The sequence below is a fragment of the Oncorhynchus keta genome, chromosome 1, assembly GCF_023373465.1.
Source record: "Oncorhynchus keta strain PuntledgeMale-10-30-2019 chromosome 1, Oket_V2, whole genome shotgun sequence".
NCBI classification, from domain to species: Eukaryota; Metazoa; Chordata; class Actinopteri; order Salmoniformes; family Salmonidae; genus Oncorhynchus; species Oncorhynchus keta.
Window position 1 is genome coordinate 5,826,107 of NC_068421.1, and position 18,305 is coordinate 5,844,411.

At 46.0% G+C, this 18,305-nt stretch overlaps 1 protein-coding gene across 1 annotated transcript in view; it reads right to left on the reverse strand.

Moving 5' to 3' along the window:
• ppp1r13l (protein phosphatase 1, regulatory subunit 13 like) overlaps nt 1-9,889 on the reverse strand; it is an 81,297-nt gene extending 71,408 nt beyond the window's left edge. Inside the window, exon 1 of the mRNA XM_052469222.1 lies at nt 9,727-9,889. The gene's annotated coding sequence lies outside the window, so the exon portion shown is untranslated. The remainder of the gene's footprint in view (nt 1-9,726) is intronic.
• Between the last annotated feature and the right edge of the window lie 8,416 nt (nt 9,890-18,305).

Genomic DNA, 18,305 nt, shown 5'->3' on the forward strand with positions numbered 1-18,305 from the left:
AGTCAATGTTCTTGTTGTTCTGAAACCCCACCCTCCCACTAGCATTGACTTTGCTGAAAGCTACTTCATTTAGGAAAAATAATACTTAGTCTGACTGAGATGTGGTTGTCCCACCTATATATGCCATTTAGCAGACGCTTTTATCCAAAGCGACTTACAGTCATGTGTGCATACATTCTACGTATGGGTGGTCCCGGGGATCGAACCCACTACCCTGGCGTTACAAGCGCTACCTTCAGACAGATGCACTGACTGTATGTGGGCACCTGGATAAGACTGACTGCTCAATGACTCACCTGTCAATGTAATGTTGTGTAATCCTTTTGAACACAAGGCATTGAATGCATGTGTCTGTTAGCAGCGCTACTGTAGAGGTATATACATATACACATCTCAACCAATGTTGATTGATGCACAACCCCCCCCACTGCTTCTACCAGTTTGACGGCAAAAACATTGACATGAAAAACATACTGGCAGTGTGAAATAAATGGAGGTATGTAAGAAAGGATATATACCCTCCTCCTCTCCCCTTCCAACCCTTCTGTGAGCACACACACACACACACACACACACACACACACACACACACACACACACACACACACACACACACACACACACACACACACACACACACACACACACACACACACACACACACACACCGACGTACATCCAAGTCCTCATACCACAGAGTCAGTTAAAGACGGTCCTAACTCACAGCAGGAGGGTTATAAAATAATATATATTTATGTAAGTTTAAAAATTGTAACTGTTATTTAACTAGGCAAGACAGTTAAGAACAAATTATTATTTACAATGACGGTCTACCTTGTTCAGGGGCAGAACAACAGATTTGACCTTGTCAGCTCTGGGATTCGATCCAGCAACCTTTCAGTTACTGGCCTAATCACTAAGCTACCTGTGTCCCATGTGGATGAGGAACTATTGAGCTAGACTAAAGCACTTGGATGAGGAACTATTGAGCTAGACTAGAGCACTTGGATGAGGAACTATTGAGCTAGACTAGAACACTTGGATGAGGAACTATTGAGCAAGACTAGAGCACGAGGAACTATTGAGCTAGACTAGAGCACGGGGATGAGGAACTATTGAGCTGAACTAGAGCACGAGGAACTATTGAGCTAGACTAGAGCACGAGGAACTATTGAGCTAGACTAGAGCACGGGGATGAGGAACTATTGAGCTGAACTAGAGCACCAGGAACTATTGAGCTAGACTAGAGCACACAGATGAGGAACTATTGAGCTGAACTAGAGCACGAGGATGAGTAACTATTGAACTAGACTAGAGCACGGGGATGAGTAACTATTGAGCTGAACTAGAGCACGAGGATGAGTAACTATTGAACTAGACTAGAGCACGAGGATGAGGAACTATTGAGCTAGACTAGAGTACGCGGATGAGTAACTATTGAACTAGACTAGAGCACGAGGATGAGGAACTATTGAGCTAGACTAGAGCAGGGGGATGAGGAACTATTGAGCTAGACTAGAGCACGCGGATGAATAACTATTGAGCTTGACTAGAGCAGGGGATGAGGAACTATTGAGCTAGACTAGAGCACGCGGATGAGTAACTATCAAACTAGACTCGAGCAGGGGGATGAGGAACTATTGAGCTAGACTAGAGCACGAGGATGAGGAACTATTGAGCTAGACTAGAGCACGCGGATGAGGAACTATTGAGCTAGACTGGAGCACAGGAATGAGGAACTATTGAGCTAGACTAGAGCACGGGGATGAGGAACTATTGAGCTACACGAGAGCACGGGGACGAGTAACTATTGAGCTAGACTAGAGCACGGGGACGAGGAACTATTGAGCTAGACTAGAGCACGGGGATGAGGAACTATTGAGCTAGACTAGAACATGCGGATGAGGAACTATTGAACTAGACTAGAGCACGAGGATGAGGAACTATTGAGCTAGACTAGAGCACGAGGATGGGGAACTATTGAGCTAGACTAGAGCACGGGGATGAGGAACTGTTGAACTAGACTAAAGCAGGGGGATGAGGAACTATTGAGCTAAACTAGAGCACGCGGATGAGGAACTATTGAACTAGACTAGAGCACTTGGATGAGTAACTATTGAGCTAGACTAGAGCACTTGGATGAGGAACTATTGAGCTAGACTAGAGCACTTGGATGAGGAACTATTGAGCTAGACTAGAGCACTTGGATGAGGAACTATTGAGCTAGACTAGAGCACTTGGATGAGGAATTATTGAGCTAGACTCGAGCACGAGGAACTATTGAGCTAGACTAGAGCACGGGGATGAGGAACTATTGAGCTAGACTAGAACACGAGGATGAGGAACTATTGAGCTAGACTAGAACACGAGGATGAGGAACTATTGAGCTAGACTAGAGCACAGGAATGAGGAACTATTGCGCTAAACCAGAGCACAGGAATGAGGAACTATTGCGCTAAACTAGAGCACAGGAATGAGGAACTATTGCGCTAAACTAGAGCACAGGAATGAGGAACTATTGCGCTAAACTAGAGCACAGGAATGAGGAACTATTGAGCTAGACTAGAGCATGAGGAACTATTGAGCTAGACTAGAGCATGAGGAACTATTGAGCTAGACTAGAGCACGAGGATGAGGAACTATTGAGCTAGACTAGAGCACAGGAATGAGGAACTATTGAGCTAGACTAGAGCACGAGGATCTATTGAGCTAGACTAGAGCACGAGGATGAGGAACTATTGAGCTAGACTAGAGCAGGGGGATGAGGAACTATTGAACTAGACTAGAGCACGAGGATTTATACCTGAAGGAAAACAGATAGGACATGGGCGGAAAGCCATAAAACCCTCAGCAAGGCGTGATGGCACTGTGTGTACCATGTGTGCGTTTGTGTTACTATATGAAAGACTGATCGTCTGAGTGTAGATAGCACAGTTCTAGATAGCACAGAAAACACATGTCTAGGCAGGGTGGTATGGTCTGTGTATCTACTATATGGAGAAAGCATATGTTGTCTGGGTTTACTTACATAAAACCCAACAGAAAAGGCAATCTTCTGGAAATCTTCAGGTTTTGAGAGTTCAAATATCAAACTGTCTAAACTAGCCTGTGCCCCCCGGCTTACAACAGTAAACAGATAGCCTATAGAAAGGTACTGATTCACACAGACATATATCTGTTGAAATATGTATAAATGTTCCCTACTGTCTTGTCATGCACTTTGCACTTGGCAGTAGAAGAATGGTCCCACCCTGAGTTACTGCGGCAGGGTGGTTAGAGCGTTGGACTAGTAACCGGAAGGTTGCAAGTTCAAACCCCCGAGCTGACAAGGTACAAATCTGTCGTTCTGCCCCTGAACAGGCAGTTAACCCCACTGTTCCTAGACCAGTTAACCCACTGTTCCTAGACCAGTTAACCCACTGTTCCTAGGCCAGTTAACCCACTGTTCCTAGGCCAGTTAACCCACTGTTCCTAGGCCAGTTAACCCACTGTTCCTAGACCAGTTAACCCACTGTTCCTAGACCAGTTAACCCACTGATCCTAGACCAGTTAACCCACTAATCCTAGACCAGTTAACCCACTGTTCCTAGACCAGTTAACCCACTGTTCCTAGACCAGTTAACCCACTGTTCCTAGGCCAGTTAACCCACTGTTCCTAGGCCAGTTAACCCACTGTTCCTAGGCCAGTTAACCCACTGTTCCTAGGCCAGTTAACCCACTGTTCCTAGACCAGTTAACCCACTGTTCCTAGGCCAGTTAACCCACTGTTCCTAGGCCAGTTAACCCACTGTTCCTAGACCAGTTAACCCACTGTTCCTAGACCAGTTAACCCACTGTTCCTAGACCAGTTAACCCACTGTTCCTAGACCAGTTAACCCCACTGTTCCTAGGCCGTCATTGTAAATAAGAATTTGTTCTTAACTGACTTGCCTAGTAAAATAAAGGTTAAAAAGAATATTTATATAAAAAAACTGCAATACCGTGTCCTTGGCAAGCTATGTGCAAGGCATGTTTACAGTGTTTTGGTTTTCATGGATTGTTTGTTTTCCCACCATGGGTAAACAGACAAAAACGACACGTTACAATAGAGCTGGTACATGTTTACACACCGGGGAATTGGTTTACACGTAGTGGTACATTGTGTGCTTGGCTGTTGCAGACTTTGTAGCTGCAAAAAGCTCCCTAGTTTAAATGACCACACGCCTAAATGACTTTCACTACCTTGTCCAATCTGCAGATCCCAAACCTCTAGAACACCAGGTCTCTCTCTCTCTCTCTCTCTCTCTGCCAGCCAGGCAGCAGCATGTGACTGAGGGAGGAATCTCTCAAGGCTCCACAATGTGACAGGCAGACATTCCAGTCCAAAACACAACACACACTAACAGCTATCTAGCTATCATCCACATAGCTAACAGCTGTCTAATATCTAGCTAACGTCCACATAGCTAACAGCTGTCTAATATCTAGCTATCATCCACATAGCTAACAGCTGTCTAATATCTAGCTATCATCCACATAGCTAGATATTAGACAGCTGTTAGCTATGTGGATGATAGCTAGATATTAGACAGCTGTTAGCTAACATCCACATAGCTAACAGCTATCTAACATTTAGGTAACATCCACATAGCTAACAGCTGTCCAATATCTAGCTATCATCCACATAGCTAGATATCAGATAGCTATGAGCTATGTGGACGTTAGCTAGATATCAGATAGCTATGAGCTATGTGGACGTTATCTAGATATCAGATAGCTATGAGCTATGTGGACATTAGCTCATAGCTATCTGATATCTAGCTATGTGGACATTAGCTCATAGCTATCTGATATCTAGCTATGTGGACATTAGCTATCTGATATCTAGCTATGTGGACATTAGCTATCTGATATCTAGCTATGTGGACATTAGCTATCTGATATCTAGCTATCTGATATCTAGCTGATATCTAGCTATCTGATATCTAGCTATCTGATATCTAGCGAACGTCCACATAGCTATCTGATATCTAGCTAACGTCCACAAAGCTCACAGCTATCTGATATCTAGCTATGTGGACATAGCTCACAGCTATCTGATATCTAGCTATCTGATATCTAGCTGATATCTAGCTATCTGATATCTAGCTATCTGATATCTAGCGAACGTCCACATAGCTATCTGATATCTAGCTAACGTCCACAAAGCTCACAGCTATCTGATATCTAGCGAACGTCCACATAGCTCACAGCTATCTGATATCTAGCTAACGTCCACATAGCTCACAGCTATCTGATATCTAGCTAACGTCCACATAGCTCACAGCTATCTGATATCTAGCTAACGTCCACATAGCTCACAGCTATCTGATATCTAGCTAACGTCCACATAGCTCACAGCTATCTGATATCTAGCTAACGTCCACATAGCTCACAGCTATCTGATATCTAGCTAACGTCCACATAGCTCACAGCTATCTGATATCTAGCTAACGTCCACATAGCTCACAGCTATCTGATATCTAGCTAACGTCCACATAGCTCACAGCTATCTGATATCTAGCTAACGTCCACATAGCTCACAGCTATCTGATATCTAGCTATGTGGATGAACATTGTTACCTGAGGTTGGATTAGGAACGTTGTTACCGGAGGTTGGATTAGGAACGTTGTTACCGGAGGTTGGATTAGGAACGTTGTTACCGGAGGTTGGATTAGGAACATTGTTTGAAATGTTTGGACCAAGTTTAAAGGTAATTTATTAGATACTTTGTAGGCATGTTGGGCAAGTTGAAACCGGTGTATTTCTGAATCAAACGCGCCAAATAAATGGACATTTTTGGAACATAAAGAAGGACATTATCGAACAAAAGGTCCATTTGTGATGTATCTGGGACATTTTGGAGTGCCAACAGAAGAAAATCTTTAAAGGTAAGGCATTAATTATATCGCTATTTCTGACTTTTGTAGCGCACCTGCCTGGTTGAAATATGATTTTCATGTGTTTGTATGCGGGGCGCTGTCCTCAGATAATCGCATGGTTTGCTTTCGCCATAAAGCCTTTTTGAAATCTGACACAGCGGCTGGATTAACAAGAAGTTAAGCTTTATTTGGATGTATAACACATATATTTTCAAGAATGTTAAATATTTGAATTTGGTATTTTTGAATTTCGCGGATGTTACGCTACCGTCCCACCCGTCCATAAGAAGTTTTAAAGGGACTCAATCATCACATGTAAAACACTGAAGGTCATGTAAACACTGGGTCAAATCTGTTACTATGAACACTTCTGTTATTTCAATACATTGCTTAGAGAGGACTTCTTCATTCTTTAATGTGAATTTTCATGATATGTATTGTCTTGGAGGTCCTTATTGTGTGTGTGTGTGTGTGTGTGTGTGTGTGTGTGTGTGTGTGTGTGTGTGTGTGTCAAATCAAAGTTTGTTTGTCACACACATAGTTTACAGCTGGTAAAAAAGGTGCAGCGAAATGCTTACTTGCAAGCTCCCTCAACAGTGTGTGATGAGTGATGTCCCTTAGAGCTCCAGAGGAAAGCTACAGGACAGGCTACAGCAGGTTGAGCTCTATTCATATAATTACATCATTATGTTACCCAGCTGGTTCTGACAGACACACAGCTCTCTCTCTGTATCTGCCCAGGCTGAATGATGTTCTGACAGACACACAGCTCTCTCTCCCTCTCCCAAGACTGAATGATGTTCAGACAGACACACAGCTCTCTCTCTCTCTCTCTCTCTCTCTCTCTCTCTGCCCAGGCTGAATGATGTTCTGACGGACACACAGCTCTCTCTCCCTCTCCCAAGACTGAATGATGTTCAGACAGACACACAGCTCTCTCTCCCTCCCTCTCTCTCTCTCTCTCTCTCTCTGCCCAGGCTGAATGATGTTCTGACAGACACACAGCTCTCTCTCCCTCCCTTCCCTCCCTCCCCAGACTAAATGATGTTAGGTAGGCCAGTTGAGAACAAGTTCTCAATTACAACTGCGACCTGGCCAAGATAAAGCAAAGCAGTGCGACAAAAGCAACACAGATTGTGATAGATGTGCAGATGACGATGTGCAGGTAGCAATACTGATGTGCAAAAGAGCAGAAAAACAAAAACAAATATGGGGATGAGGTTGGTAGTTGGTTGGATGGGCTATTTACAGATGGGCTATTTACAGATGGGCTATTTACAGATGGGCTATTTACAGATGGGCTGTGTACAGATGGGCTGTGTACAGATGGGCTATTTACAGATGGGCTGTGTACAGATGGGCTGTGTACAGATGGGCTGTGTACAGATGGGCTGTGTACAGATGGGCTGTGTACAGATGGGCTGTGTACAGATGGGCTGTGTACAGATGGGCTGTGTACAGATGGGCTGTGTACAGATGGGCTGTGTACAGATGGGCTGTGTACAGATGGGCTGTGTACAGATGGGCTATTTACAGATGGGATATTTACAGATGGGCTGTGTACAGATGGGCTGTGTACAGCTGCAGCGATCGGTAAGCTGCTCTGACAGCTGACGCTTGAAGTCAGTGAGGGAGATATAAGTCTCCAACATCAGGGACTTTTGCAATTCCTTCCAGTCATTGGCAGCAGAGAACTGGAAGGAGAGGCGGCCAAAGAAGGTGTTGGCTTTGGGGATGACCAGTGAGATATACCTGCTGGAGCGCGTGCTACGGGTGGGTGTTGTTGTGGTGACCAGTAAGCTGAGAGAAGGCAGAGCTTTACCTAGCAAAGACTTATAGATGACCTGGAGCCAGTGGGTCTGGTGATGAATATGAAGCGAGGGCCAGCCAACGAGAGCATACAGGTCACAGTGGTGGGTAGTATATGGGGCTTTGGTGACAAAACGGATGGCATTGTGATAGACTGCATCCAGTTTGCTGAGTAGAGTATTGGAAGCTATTTTGTAAATGACATGGCCAAAGTCGAGGATCGGTAGGATAGTCAGTTGTACGAGGGTATGTTTGGCAGCATGAGTCAAGGATGCTTTGTTACGAAATAGGAAGCCGATTCTAGATTTAACTTTGGATTGGAGATGCTAAATGTGATAATTAGTTATGCCACTATTTATTGACTTCAATAACTTTTTCTCATGTCACATGAAAACATCATAGATTCAAATGAGTTAAACGGTTTAAACTTTAGATTGGTTCAGTACCATCTACCCCTTTCTGTAAATTAGGCAATGACTGCATTTAGCTACAGTATAATATTATGTTTATAAAGCGATATATAACTGGATAAGATGGATCTAGTACAATCAAGTGTTAACCCAAATTCTTGAAGTACAAATGCAGGCTGGGCAGAATAGTTTTATATCTAGACTGAGCTGTCTCATCCCCTCGCTGTTTTAGTGTCAGTGCAGTGCTGTCTGTAGTGAATGGGAAGCCAACATCTGATTTCCATTAGTTGGAGAAAATCCGTCAAGCTGAAGACATGTGTGAAGCTAGCCACAATAAGGATTAGCCACGGTCATGGAATTTGCAGATCGCCTTCTAAATAAAAGCCCCCCTCGAAAGCGATTCAAACGGATACAAAATTAGTGGAATCATGCCATATTTGGACTAGATAAACACTAAACAACGTCGGAAATGTTTTATAAATCCAACAAAAGACAATAATTGGTTTCAGGAAGATTTTTTTTTTTTTAAATCACTGTGAATGTATTAAGACTTTAGATTTGCATTTGGGGTCATCTGTTTTTTTCTCTGTACAGACATGGATCTTGGGTCCATGAAATGGGATATCAGCCTCCTCAGTGCCAACCACAGATTACAACTGTGAAGGGTCTTCACAAGATCCACAGGCATGGATCAATACATAGTAAGGTGACTGGGGAGCTTGTGCTACGGTTATATTGGTGAAAACTCTTCACAGTTGTAGCCTGTGGTTGGCACGGAGTAGACATCCTATTTCATGGACATAAAAGGTCCACGGGGAAGGTGGTTTCGGGGCTCCCGAGTGGTGCAGCGGTCTAAGGCCCTGCATCTCAGTGCTTGAGGCATCGCTACAGACACTGTGGTTCAAATCCAGGCTGTATCACATCAGGCTGTGATTGGGAGTCCCATAGGGCGGCGCACAATTGGCCCAGCATCGTCCGTGTCTGGCCGGGGTAGGCGGCCACATAAGAGTTTGTTCTTAACTGACTTCCCTGGTTAAATAAAGGTTACATTTAAATAAAATATATAAGTTGGCCCCAAACGCATTTCTAAAGTCTAATACATCCACAGTGCAATTTCACAGATTTTTATTTGGAAGAATTATTGTATGTTGTTCAATTTATATAACAATATTCCGACGTTGTTTAGCATTATGTTGTCCAAATGTGGTATGATTCCGCTATTTGTATCCGATTGAATCACTTTCAAATACTTTTATTTTGAAGGCATACCGAAAATACCACTACTTTTTGTGGCTAATCCTTATTGTCGCTAGCTTCACACAGGTAAACTAAAGCTCCTCCTCGCAAGACCTCTCACAAAGAATGTCCAAAATCTTCCATCAAAACTATTTGCAAAAAGGAATGACTGACCTTGTTTCGAAACGATCTATTGTAATGTCTAATGGGACACGGAAATCTTGTATAAAGTAATCCCAAATCAACAAATGAAAATACATAATAAAACAAACTACAATACTAACCTCCTGCAGTAAACTGGGCAGAGTAGACTATCCCACGCAGCGAAACATTTCTATAGACAGAGAAACCAAATCAAATGCTTTCTTACCCGATGGACCTTAGTTCCGTTGAAAACTAAGACAGCAAAGTTCAGCCTGAACTAAACTTAGACAACTCCTTCACAATACGTCTGTTAAAACTAGGACTATTGTTGAGCCGCCCAGTCGTCGCGTTGTGAAATGAGTGAACTTATTTTGGAGCGGAGTCCAGCCCACTGCGCACTGTAACCCGAGCCAGGTGTTCCAGTGCACAGCTGGCGCAGGTGAGCCCTCCCCTGGCCGCGGTGTATCATGGGGTATGTAGGTTTTTACACATTGATCGATGTTACTCTCACAATGTTCGGGGAATTACATTGCAATGACAGTACAGAGAAATGTAGCCTATTTATCATTTTGACCAAGGCTTTTGTCTCGTATATTGTAGGACTTATTAGATAAAGGTAGAATAGTTGCAGATGTGAGTAGTCTAGTATCGGCATTAATAAATAAATTCATGTTTCTGCAGTGGTGGAAAAAGTTCCCAAATTGTCATACTTGAGGAAAAGTAAAGATACCTTAATAGAAAATGACTCAAGTAAAAGTCACCCAGTAAAATACTACTTGAATAAAAGTTTTAAAGTATTTTGTTTTAAACATACTTAATTATCAAAAGTAAATGTAGAAGTTATTTCTTAAACAAACCAGAAAGCATCCATTTCTTGTTTTTATTAATTTACAGATAGCCAGGGACACACTCCAACACTCAGACATAATTTACAAATGAAGCATGTGTTTAGTGAGTCCTCCAGATCAGAGGCAGTAGAGATGACCAGGGATGTTCTCTGTTTAGTGAGTCCTCCAGATCAGAGGCAGTAGGGATGACCAGGGATGTTCTCTGTTTAGTGAGTCCTCCAGATCAGAGGCAGTAGGGATGACCAGGGATGTTCTCTGTTTAGTGAGTCCTCCAGATCAGAGGCAGTAGAGATGACCAGGGATGTTCTCTGTTTAGTGAGTCCTCCAGATCAGAGGCAGTAGGGATGACCAGGGATGTTCTCTGTTTAGTGAGTCCTCCAGATCAGAGGCAGTAGGGATGACCAGGGATGTTCTCTGTTTAGTGAGTCCTCCAGATCAGAGGCAGTAGAGATGACCAGGGATGTTCTCTGTTTAGTGAGTCCTCCAGATCAGAGGCAGTAGGGATGACCAGGGATGTTCTCTGTTTAGTGAGTCCTCCAGATCAGAGGCAGTAGAGATGACCAGGGATGTTCTCTGTTTAGTGAGTCCTCCAGATCAGAGGCAGTAGGGATGACCAGGGATGTTCTCTGTTTAGTGAGTCCTCCAGATCAGAGGCAGTAGAGATGACCAGGGATGTTCTCTGTTTAGTGAGTCCTCCAGATCAGAGGCAGTAGGGATGACCAGGGATGTTCTCTGTTTAGTGAGTCCTCCAGATCAGAGGCAGTAGGGATGACCAGGGATGTTCTCTGTTTAGTGAGTCCTCCAGATCAGAGGCAGTAGAGATGACCAGGGATGTTCTCTGTTTAGTGAGTTAGCGGTTAGCGTTTCAATCGGTGACGTCACTTGCTCTGAGACCTTGAAGTAGTAGTTCCCCTTGCTCTGCAAGGGCCGTGGATTTTGTGGAGTGATGGGTAACGATGCTTCGAGGGGTGACTGTTGTTGATGTGTGCAGAGGGTCCCTGGTTCGCGCCCGGCTATGGGCGAGGGGACGATCTAAAGTTATACTGTTACACATAGACAGGAGGAGTATTGGACTAAAGCACCCTAATGTTACTCCTTATTCCAAGGGTTCTGTTTAAAGGGCAAATTGGCTCCGGAAGCAAAATCATTCAAATATTCCATCTAAACATGAATCGATTCTCAATTGCAATACGGTTCTAGAAACATAAATCCCTCTACTTCCATTTCCCATCTAAGTAATTTCTTCACTTTCTGCTCACTGTTTTAACAGTTGCATACGACAGTATGTTTCAGTGTTTGTCTAGTCTGTTTTCAGTAAATAAGCGCTGTAACGTTGAAAAAATGGCCGTTTGGGAACCCTAACCCTATAAAAGGTGTGTATCAATTCAACCTTTTTCTCGCTGATATGAAAGATAAGGTTCTTATGATTCCAAATCCATACCGCAAGTCACAACTCTTGGGCTCTTTAAAAAAAAACGCCGCCGTACCAGAAGACGCCTTTCGTCCAATGACTCTTATGTGTGACGTGAAAGGAACTGAAAATCATGACCATTGGCTAGAGAATTATATACCAGTTGAGACGAAATGCTGTGGTGGCGAACATGCGCCACAATTCCTTCCCTGTTAGGGTGAAGGACACACAGGGGTGGCAAGATTAAGGCCCGTCCAGCGTGTCTCCTTCTCGGCAGGTGCTGGGAAGAACGGAAGAAGGGAGTAACTTTGAAGAAACCATGATAGTTGGATTAACGACTCCAGTAAATGTTCATCACCAACGGGATCCTGACATGTTGACACTTTGTATCGTTTTATTTCATTGGTTCTAAACTGCACAGAGCAAATAAAGAGTAAATAAGCATCGTTCTTTAGTGCGGCTGAATTTTTTTTTTGGGGGGGGGGGGACTCAGGGATTTTACAGCAGAGGCATCACAAGGAATCCTATCAATGAATGTTTCGTCTGTATTTTTTTTTCGGATGTTTGAGTGGATTATGTGGCAAAAGGAAAAAAATATCGGACCCCTCCCTCAGTGACCGGTCCAGTTCCAGAGCCACATTTATGGGCTCCGAGGCCATCTGTTAACTGGGGGATAAAAGAGGAAATCGCCACAACAGCAGGTGACCAGCAGAGGGAGCCAAATGCATGGGAAATACAAGTACTGGAAATGAAACAAGAACCAACCTACAGGGAGACTGGGGAGGAGTGGTGTGAACCGACCTACAGGGAGACTGAGGAGGAGTGGTATGAACCGACCTATAGGGAGACTGAGGAGGAGTGGTATGAACCGACCTATAGGGAGACTGAGGAGGAGTGGTATGAACCGACCTATAGGGAGACTGAGGAGGAGTGGTATGAACCGACCTATAGGGAGACTGAGGAGGAGTGGTATGAACCGACCTATAGGGAGACTGAGGAGGAGTGGTATGAACCGACCTACAGGGAGACTGAGGAGGAGTGGTATGAACCGACCTATAGGGAGACTGAGGAGGAGTGGTATGAACCGACCTATAGGGAGACTGAGGAGGAGTGGTATGAACCGACCTACAGGGAGACTGAGGAGGAGTGGTATGAACCGACCTATAGGGAGACTGAGGAGGAGTGGTATGAACCGACCTACAGGGAGACTGAGGAGGAGTGGTATGAACCGACCTATAGGGAGACTGAGGAGGAGTGGTATGAACCGACCTATAGGAAGACTGAGGAGGAGTGGTATGAACCGACCTACAGGGAGACTGAGGAGGAGTGGTATGAACCGACCTACAGGGAGACTGAGGAGGAGTGGTATGAACCGACCTATAGGGAGACTGAGGAGGAGTGGTATGAACCGACCTATAGGAAGACTGAGGAAGAGTGGTGTGAACCGACCTATAGGAAGACTGAGGAGGAGTGGTATGAACTGACCTATAGGAAGACTGAGGAAGAGTGGTGTGAACCGACCTATAGGAAGACTGAGGAGGAGTGGTATGAACCGACCTACAGGGAGACTGAGGAGGAGTGGTATGAACCGACCTATAGGGAGACTGAGGAGGAGTTGTATGAACCGACCTATAGGGAGACTGAGGAGGAGTGGTATGAACCGACCTACAGGGAGACTGAGGAGGAGTGGTATGAACCGACCTACAGGGAGACTGAGGAGGAGTGGTATGAACCGACCTATAGGGAGACTGAGGAGGAGTGGTATGAACCGACCTATAGGGAGACTGAGGAGGAGTGGTATGAACCGACCTACAGGGAGACTGAGGAGGAGTGGTATGAACCGACCTATAGGGAGACTGAGGAGGAGTGGTATGAACCGACCTACAGGGAGACTGAGGAGGAGTGGTATGAACCGACCTATAGGAAGACTGAGGAGGAGTGGTATGAACCGACCTATAGGGAGACTGAGGAGGAGTGGTATGAACCGACCTACAGGGAGACTGAGGAGGAGTGGTATGAACCGACCTACAGGGAGACTGAGGAGGAGTGGTATGAACCGACCTATAGGAAGACTGAGGAGGAGTGGTATGAACCGACCTATAGGAAGACTGAGGAAGAGTGGTGTGAACCGACCTATAGGAAGACTGAGGAGGAGTGGTATGAACCGACCTACAGGGAGACTGAGGAGGAGTGGTATGAACCGACCTATAGGGAGACTGAGGAGGAGTGGTATGAACCGACCTACAGGGAGACTGAGGAGGAGTGGTATGAACCGACCTATAGGGAGACTGAGGAGGAGTGGTATGAACCGACCTATAGGGAGACTGAGGAGGAGTGGTATGAACCGACCTACAGGGAGACTGAGGAGGAGTGGTATGAACCGACCTACAGGGAGACTGAGGAGGAGTGGTATGAACCGACCTACAGGGAGACTGAGGAGGAGTGGTATGAACCGACCTACAGGGAGACTGAGGAGGAGTGGTATGAACCGACCTATAGGAAGACTGAGGAGGAGTGGTATGAACCGACCTATAGGGAGACTGAGGAGGAGTGGTATGAACCGACCTACAGGGAGACTGAGGAGGAGTGGTATGAACCGACCTATAGGGAGACTGAGGAGGAGTGGTATGAACCGACCTATAGGGAGACTGAGGAGGAGTTGTATGAACCGACCTATAGGGAGACTGAGGAGGAGTGGTATGAACTGACCTACAGGGAGACTGAGGAGGAGTGGTATGAACCGACCTACAGGGAGACTGAGGAGGAGTGGTATGAACCGACCTACAGGGAGACTGAGGAGGAGTGGTATGAACCGACCTATAGGAAGACTGAGGAGGAGAGGTATGAACCGACCTATAGGAAGACTGAGGAGGAGTGGTATGAACCGACCTATAGGGAGACTGAGGAAGAGTGGTGTGAACCGACCTATAGGAAGACTGAGGAGGAGTGGTATGAACCGACCTACAGGGAGACTGAGGAGGAGTGGTATGAACCGACCTATAGGGAGACTGAGGAGGAATGGTATGAACCGACCTATAGGGAGACTGAAGAGGAGTGGTATGAACCAACCTACAGGGAGACTGAGGAGGAGTGGTATGAACCGACCTACAGGGAGACTGAGGAGGAGTGGTATGAACCGACCTATAGGGAGACTGAGGAGGAGTGGTATGAACCGACCTACAGGGAGACTGAGGAGGAGTGGTATGAACCGACCTATAGGGAGACTGAGGAGGAGTGGTGTGAACCGACCTATAGGGAGACTGTGGAGGAGTGGTATGAACCGACCTATAGGGAGACTGAGGAGGAGTGGTATGAACCGACCTACAGGGAGACTGAGGAAGAGTGGTATGAACCGACCTACCAAGACGACGCCCCAACGGGAAGAATAACTATGGGCATCAGTGCTAGAGGACCTAACTTTGGACAAAGTGTTACCATACGTAATGCAATGGCACTCTGTGTTAAGATAGATTCTACTCCCGAACATCTTTCTCCAAACTCAGTGCCTAGGCATGATCCTCTACCCATATGATTTGGATATCATAGAGAATCATCAGACCAGGTAAATTACTTTTACTATACTCTGTTTGTATTGACTACTTTGATCTCAAGGTGAGAGCAAACTGTGGACTGGTATATCTTAAAGAATTGTGTTGTACCACGCACCTCTATAAAAAGAATAAGTGAACAAGATTGTGCACGAGAGAACTTCGCCCCTCAACAATGCGAGGTGTGGAGAACTTCACCCCTCAACAGAGCGAGGTGAGGAGAACTTCACCCTCAACAGAGCGAGGTGAGGAGAACTTCACCCCTCAACAGAGCGAGGTGTAGAGAACTTCACCCCTCAACAGAGCGAGGTGAGGAGAACTTCGCCCCTCAACAATGCGAGGTGTGGAGAACTTCACCCCTCAACAGAGCGAGGTGAGGAGAACTTCACCCCTCAACAGAGCGAGGTGAGGAGAACTTCACCCCTCAACAGAGCGAGGTGAGGAGAACTTCACCCCTCAACAGAGCGAGGTGAGGAGAACTTCACCCTCAACAGAGCGAGGTGTGGAGAACTTCACCCCTCAACAATGCAAGGTGAGGAGAACTTCACCCCTCAACAATGTGAGGTGAGGAGAACTTCACCTCTCAATAATGTGAGGTGTGGAGAACTTCACCCCTCAACAATGTGAGGTGAGGAGAACTTCACCCCTCAACAATGCGAGGTGTGGAGAACTTCACCCCTCAACAATGTGAGGTGTAGAGAACTTCGCCCCTCAACAATGTGAGGTGTAGAGAACTTCGCCCCTCAATAATGTGAGGTGAGGAGAACTTCACCCCTCAATAATGTGAGGTGAGGAGAACTTCACCCCTCAACAGAGCGAGGTGAGGAGAACTTCACCCCTCAACAATGTGAGGTGTAGAGAACTTCCCCCTCAACAATGTGAGGTGTGGAGAACTTCACCCCTCAACAATGTGAGGTGTGGAGAACTTCACCCCTCAACAATGTGAGGTGTAGAGAACTTCCCCTCAACAATGTGAGGTGTGGAGAACTTCACCCTCAACAATGTGAGGTGAGGAGAACTTCACCCCTCAACAATGTGAGGTGAGGAGAACTTCCCCTCAACAATGTGAGGTGAGGAGAACTTCACCCCTCAACAATGTGAGGTGAGGAGAACTTCACCCCTCAACAATGTGAGGTGAGGAGAACTTCACCCCTCAACAGAGCGAGGTGAGGAGAACTTCACCCCTCAACAATGTGAGGTGTGGAGAACTTCACCCCTCAACAATGTGAGGTGAGGAGAACTTCACCCCTCAACAATGTGAGGTGTGGAGAACTTCACCCCTCAACAATGTGAGGTGAGGAGAACTTCACCCCTCAACAATGTGAGGTGAGGAGAACTTCACCCCTCAACAGAGCGAGGTGAGGAGAACTTCACCCCTCAACAATGTGAGGTGAGGAGAACTTCACCCCTCAACAATGTGAGGTGAGGAGAACTTCACCCCTCAACAATGCAAGGTGTGGAGAACTTCACCCCTCAACAATGTGAGGTGAGGAGAACTTCACCCCTCAACAATGCGAGGTGAGGAGAACTTCACCCCTCAACAATGCGAGGTGTGGAGAACTTCGCCCCTCAACAATGCAAGGTGTGGAGAACTTCACCCCTCAACAATGTGAGGTGAGGAGAACTTCACCCCTCAACAGAGTGAGGTGTGGAGAACTTCACCCCTCAACAATGTGAGGTGAGGAGAACTTCACCCCTCAACAATGTGAGGTGTGGAGAACTTCGCCCCTCAACAATGTGAGGTGTGGAGAACTTCACCCCTCAACAATGCGAGGTGTGGAGAACTTCACCCCTCAACAATGTGAGGTGTGGAGAACTTCACCCCTCAACAATGTGAGGTGAGGAGAACTTCACCCCTCAACAATGTGAGGTGTGGAGAACTTCACCCCTCAACAATGTGAGGTGTGGAGAACTTCACCCCTCAACAATGTGAGGTGTGGAGAACTTCACCCCTCAACAATGTGAGGTGTGGAGAACTTCACCCCTCAACAATGTGAGGTGTGGAGAACTTCACCCCTCAACAATGTGAGGTGTGGAGAACTTCACCCCTCAACAATGTGAGGTGAGGAGAACTTCACCCCTCAACAATGTGAGGTGAGGAGAACTTCACCCCTCAACAATGTGAGGTGAGGAGAACTTCACCCCTCAACAATGTGAGGTGAGGAGAACTTCGCCCCTCAACAATGTGAGGTGAGGAGAACTTCACCCCTCAACAATGTGAGGTGAGGAGAACTTCACCCCTCAACAATGTGAGGTGTGGAGAACTTCACCCCTCAACAATGTGAGGTGAGGAGAACTTCGCCCCTCAACAATGTGAGGTGTGGAGAACTTCGCCCCTCAACAATGTGAGGTGTGGAGAACTTCGCCCCTCAACAATGTGAGGTGAGGAGAACTTCGCCCCTCAACAATGTGAGGTGAGGAGAACTTCACCCCTCAACAATGTGAGGTGAGGAGAACTTCACCCCTCAACAATGTGAGGTGTGGAGAACTTCACCCCTCAACAATGTGAGGTGAGGAGAACTTCACCCCTCAACAATGTGAGGTGAGGAGAACTTCACCCCTCAACAATGTGAGGTGTAGAGAACTTCACCCCTCAACAATGTGAGGTGAGGAGAACTTCGCCCCTCAATAATGTGAGGTGTGGAGAACTTCGCCCCTCAATAATGTGAGGTGAGGAGAACTTCACCCCTCAACAATGTGAGGTGTGGAGAACTTCACCCCTCAACAATGTGAGGTGTGGAGAACTTCACCCCTCAACAATGTGAGGTGTGGAGAACTTCACCCCTCAACAGAGCGAGGTGAGGAGAACTCTTGATAGCAACAACGTTCCATCTTTGGTGTGTCAGTAACAATCGCAGTTCGGCAAGAATGAAAAAGCCCAGGAATAGTTAAAGCCTCGTAGCAGCCAAAGGTCGATAAGAAGGAATCAATATCTAAACAGTAGACAGTAAAAACCATAGGAAACTAATATCTAAACAGTAGACAGTAAAAACCATAG